Genomic DNA, 6139 nt, shown 5'->3' with positions numbered 1-6139 from the left:
CAAAGTGTTTGTAGGATAGATTGCTCCAAATATTTGGTGAATGCTTCTTTCAATATTCTCTTCATCACAAGACAAAAAAAAGTTACACTACCAAAAACAGGGTTGTGTTGAATCATTCCCTAGCAGCACACATATTCTACATAGGTTGCTGCAACTCATATGTGACCGGATTCAGTCATAATCAAGTTGTTGCAACCATTTTTGTCCGACTTGTGATGCTCGGGTTCTCACACGATAATGATTGGAGTTATCATTTGATAACATCTCAGGTGTGAAAAGTAGGCGAGTTTTCCTTGGCGATAACTTTTCAAATTTTGGAATCAATTGATAATAAACCCAAAATTATCAATTAAATTTAAACTTTTCCAATAAAAATTTAATGTCAACAATGGAGGTCATTCTGATGCTTGGCATTGTGTTTTATTGTTATGTAGAGAAATAAGTTCAAAAAGTATCGGTAAGTGCTTAAATCGAGATACAATTGTTGAACGATTCACACTCGCTAGCGAGTTTTTATCAATTGATAATTTGGATTTGTGATCGCATGAGAGTGTTGCTCATCCTCAATTATTTGAAAATTTGATTTTTCCCATGCCTGACCAAAAATACACTTTTTTATTAACAAATATTTATGTTTAGATCCATATCAAATTACAAACATTTATAATTGAGGCAGATACATTATATAGACCTGGATGATGCAGATAGAGTCGCTTTTCTGCGCTCAAGCGAGTAGAGGGATATTTTGAAATCACTCCTACAAACAAAATTATTTTGCAGTTACTTTTCTGTCAAACATTTCCCGCTCTTCGAATTTATCTTTCCATGCTGCATAAGGGTGCACTAATGCGCTAGACTCTACATGACTTTACGATTGTTTACATACATTCCTGCTCCAATCAGCTGCTGAATCTCGTGAAATTTCGTAACGAATGCTTTTTAATAACTTTCCTACTAATGTTACATTCGAAATATAATGTGAAAATATTTGTTACAAAGAATGCAAAACTTAAACAAAGTTTATTTTTAATTTTCCCCAAATAATAACAATACTTCTTAATATTAGAAACGAACATAGCCAGAATCTTCAATGTTTGGCACAATCGAAAATTTTGACTGCAGTTTGACTACCAAATCGATTATATTCGCACCACCCAGATATAGACAGGTTTAGCTACAATACACTATTAATGTTGCTGTATTCCTCTTGAAGTGTTCGAGACGTTTTTGTTGCAACTAGATTTCCACTTACTTTTATTTTATACATCCTACACAGCGACATTAGTGTTGGTTATTCTGGCCTTGGATAACTTAACAGATATTCTTGTTTATTTTAACATTATTTCTAACAATCAAGAGGATCCTCTGTAAAATGATTGATAATACTTGCAAATTTCCGGTTCTAATCGTTGAATGTGTCCAGTGTTGTAAAATGTCATTTGGCTAGTTTTCTTTAAATATTTTAGAAGCCTAATTTATCTCTTTTTTTGTGAATCCATAACGCTTAAGTAATCATATATTTTCGTCCATAAGTTACTAAAAAAACTGAAATACATAAATACTAAATTCGAGGTCTCCAAATTGTCACATGTCATTTGCCATTTTGCCTCTCACGTCTCACGCTGTAGACACATTTAACCGTTATAAATTCGTCTCACTTCATGAACTGTGTTGTTGTGTTGTCTGTGTGGTACAATACGTAGTTGACTGGATGGACTAACTGATATAAACTGCAGAACAGTTTTGAGGACTTTAAACGCAAGATAGAGGCATGATTGATTTGTAATTCATACCCAGAGGGTCTCTGGACCTGTGTGGAATTGATGGGTTCACGTCGGTGTGATACAGAGCGTAGTTGACTTGGTAGACTTATTGTTCTGAACTCCAGAATAGTTTGGAAAACCTGGAACATCATGGTTTGGGTAATTGACTCGACTACTCCAATCAGTTTAGTTGAGCTTGGATGAATGCTGAATGATTCTAATACATTGGTTTGTATATTTTGACGAAGAATCTCCAGAGTCCGAATAGAATCCAATTACGTAGTTGATCTTGCAGCACGTACTCCTACATTTTGAAGATAGCTTGATGACTTTGAACTACATTGGAGGTAAATAAACTCCGCTAGTACACCTTGACGTTATTTCACAGCCTGTCATTTTGGGATAAATTTGAGAAAGCACTGTTGAATTCTCATTACGAAAGTCTTAAACGATACGTAAGGACCTCCTATAGCCCGCAGTGAGATTGATTTACCTTGGTTTGGTCCCCAAACCTTAGCCTCCAAGGTTTTGTATGACGCTTCCAGGAATATTGAAGAAAATTAAAAAATCCGTCGTTTTGGGATAAATTCGAGAAAGCACTGTTGAATTCTCATTACGAAGGTCTCAAACGATACGTAAGGACCTCCTGTAGCCCGCAGTTAGATTCGTTTACTTCATATTGATGCTTGCACCTCAGCCTCCAAAATTTAGTAGTTAGCCTCCAAACTTGCATGCAAGTTGATTCAGTAAAATTTTAATTCGTATATTTAACGCTTTCCAAGAGGTATATTCAAAGTTTTTATATGCTACCCGATTGGAAATAATTAAATAATTATTTTTAATTGTTAGTTTTTCATTAAAAGGCCCTAAAACCTTAGCCTCCAACAATTTGTAGTTAGCCTCCAAGGAACCTTACAACAGCACATTATTTTTGGAGGCTAAATGGAGGCTAACTAATCGCTGCCATCCTTGAGTCACGCGCCACCTTCTGTGTAGCTCCGAGACGATTTGGGCGATAGCCGATAAAACGGCGCTCCAGCCAACATCATCTTTACACATCCTCCGAACTAGGTTGTCCGGGGTAGTGTCCAGACCACACGCATTGCGCGAAAACGTGAGCACACGAACAACACGTGTTCCGCCGTTTCCTCTAAACCTGCGCACACCAAACACTCGGGCGAGGCCGAGCAAGCCAGCTGCGTTACCTGCACTGTGATTTTGCAGCACGTTTAAGCGCCGGGCACATCGAACCCCCCATGGGGTGCTTGCTGTTCACAGCTTTGCTGGAACAAATCAAACAATTGGGAGGGTTCGTGCAGCATTGTGCCTTATGTCCCTCCAATCTGCAGCGTCGGCAGAGATTGCTTCTGTCAGGGCCTTTGCAGTCCCATTGCTTGTGCCCCGGTTCCAGGCACTTGAAGCAAACTTCGGGTTGCTCGTATATGCCCACAGGGCACACCGACCATCCCACCTTGACGCTCCCTAACTTGACTACCTTGGAGGCGTCCGCTGCAGATAGCCGAACCAATGCTACCTGCGTCCCTGCCGGACCTTTCCGTAGCCGAACGGCTGCGGTGGGCGTCTCCACTTCACACTGTCGCCGCAGTGCCGTGACGAGCTCTTCGACTTCGGTGATCTCGTCCAGGTCTTTAACCCTTAGATTCACCTCCGTGGTGAGTGCCCTCACCTTGACCGTCTCGTCTAGGACCTCCTCCGCCAACTTCTTGTAGGCGGCGCCCTTTTGCGCCCCCCGCTTCAGCTCAAGGATCATCTCGCCCATCCGGGTACGTCTGATTCGACGTACGTCGGCGCCTAGTTCACCGAGCTTGACGTCTCTCCTCATCGCCTTAAAGACGTCCGAGTACTTAGCCTCGTCCGCCGTGATGACTAGGGCATCGCCCCTGGAGCGATTGGCGCCTACCCTAAACTTCTTGCTACCCGCATTCTCCTGGGCCTTCTTTTCGGCCCTTGACGTCTTTGGTTTCCTCTTGTTCTTGACCAGGGTCCAGGAAGCGTCATCCCCCTCTATTTCCCTGGTCTGGTGCGGATGAGAGCTCTCAGCCTGCCGTAACCCCTTACCACCGTCTTTCCTGGGTGGACGGACCTTTGCAGTTTTTGAGGTACCTGGCCGGGGTTCAGCTTCCCAGCCCCACTACCCTTGTTCGGGGTAGTAACCCTCCGCGTTTTGGGGCGGCCCCCAGGGAGCTCATCCCTTTGAGACTGTCTCCCCGTTTTTGTGTCTGCTCCGTTGAAGCAGTCACCCCCGACGTGCCCGCGAATACTTGAGCCTCAGTCTGGGTAGACTTTGGCACCACCGTCTTCGCTGGCACGCCCTCGGTCTATTCGACCTTGCCCAAATCCGCGAATTCTTGGTCCTCAGTCTGGGTAGACCTCGACTCCAAGGATTTCACGGGTTCGCACTTGGCCGTCCCGACCACCGTTTCCAGCTTGGCGTCCAACATCGACTTTCGAAGTTTCAGCAAGCTCCTCTTGAGGTCCTTACTGATATTATGCTTCGATGACGCAAAGTCGATGATGGCGTCCAGCTGTTCCGTCGCCACCTCGAAGGCCGAAAGCCCATCGCGTTTGCGGTTCATCGCCTCCACAAGCCATGGGCCGTCAATAACCTCTACCGGCGTTTTTTTAGCCGAGAGGAAGGTTAAGTGACCCACGCTGGCGCTGCGCACTGAGCTGCCGACTATTGCCTCTGGCCTCCTAGGCGGAGACCTGAACAACCCACTTCTTGCGAAGGGGTTGTCGCCTACACTACTACCACTAGTTGAAGAATTGCCTTGGTTTTCCATTTTGGACCCACGAGTTGCTCGGGAAAAGAGGTCCACCACGCCAGAGCCCAGCATGACGCGGTAAGGGACAATTACTGTGGAGGGTGCCCAGGTACCCCACAGGCTCCGTTGAAGGCCTAGATTATTATTTCACCCCCCTGGCCATGCATCCCCTCGGCACGGGTCGCTTGACGCCTTGGGATTAGGGGTTAGGGACGATGGTCCCAGTCTAACTCGCAGTGGCCATGGGGAGGGGTCGTCAAGCCCTTGGACAAAGTCCCTGCTGCCCCCGATGGCATCCATGTGGAAGGATCACTTCGTAGATTTGTTGAACTATCATCGTACAGTCGCATATGTTCCTGGGTTTTGCGGACTTCATCGACCTCATTGGAATCGATTGCAGAGCAGTAGTGGAGGCTTTTGTTCCACTGAAGAGGGAGATAGAGAGGATAGGCTTAACTATTAACTCTACCAAGACAAAGTACATGGTTGCGGGTAGAGATAGAGTATGTCCTAGTCTGCCGTAATCTAGCAAAGTAACGTATACGCCATTTTCCAAAAATGGTGTTAACTAGTAGTACTCATCGTACTCTTTAACAGAAAAATGGAAAACATGTTGTAAAATGGCGCATACGGCAGTAGTGCTGTGGTGCTGCGGTAGTGCTTGTTGGGAATGTGTTTGGAATTGTTGAAGAATTTGTTTACCTTGGAACGCTTGTGACGTGTAATAATGACGTTTGCCGTGAAGTCAAAAGACGTATTGCTGCTGCAAATAGGGGCATCTACGAATTACGTAACCAGCTTACTGCCGTACTATGTATAATTGTCCCATGTTACCTTTGATGAAAAAAACCAAACTCAAGTCAGTTTGTCCCACTGATTTCAAAATCGATTGGATCTTAAAATTTAACAAATTTTTTTGGGATATTGTAAGCCTAGGCAACCCTTTTCCAGAACATAAACCGAATCACTATTTATTTAAACGATTTTCAGTATTCAGTCTATATTATCATCAAACAACAACTTAATTTTTTCAGTAGGACTCGACTCGAGTTTGGATTTTTTCATCGAAGGTAACATGGGACAATTACGCGTAGAAGGGCAGCTTAGGTCCCGCAACATGCAGACGAAAACGAAATTTGCTCTATACAAAACTCTGATTCTACCAGTGGCCCTTTATGGACATGAAGCATGGACGTTAAAAGAGGCGTACCGGAGAGCTTTCGAGGGAAACTAAAAAATGGTTTGTGGCGCAGACGCATGAAACACGAGATCGAGTGTACAAAGAAGAAAATATTTTTAAACGTATAAAATACGACACACTTCAGTGGGCTGGTCACAGTGCGAATGTCGGAAGAAAGAGTAGCGAAAACAATATTCAACAGAGAACCGGATAGAGGCCAGCGACTTCGTGAAAGCCCACGAACACGCTGGTTGCACGCGGTTGAATCGGACCTGGGAACCCTAAAATTCGGGAAAACTGGAGGAACATCGCCCAAGGCCGACAATTATGGAGTTCTGCAATAGGCCAAGCATAGGTGTATCGACGCAGTGGGCAACTAGGTAGGTAGGTATCCGGTTATCCATTGACGG

The sequence above is a fragment of the Armigeres subalbatus genome, chromosome 3 (assembly GCF_024139115.2).
Source record: "Armigeres subalbatus isolate Guangzhou_Male chromosome 3, GZ_Asu_2, whole genome shotgun sequence".
NCBI classification, from domain to species: Eukaryota; Metazoa; Arthropoda; class Insecta; order Diptera; family Culicidae; genus Armigeres; species Armigeres subalbatus.
Note: the sequence above shows the minus strand (reverse complement) of the source record.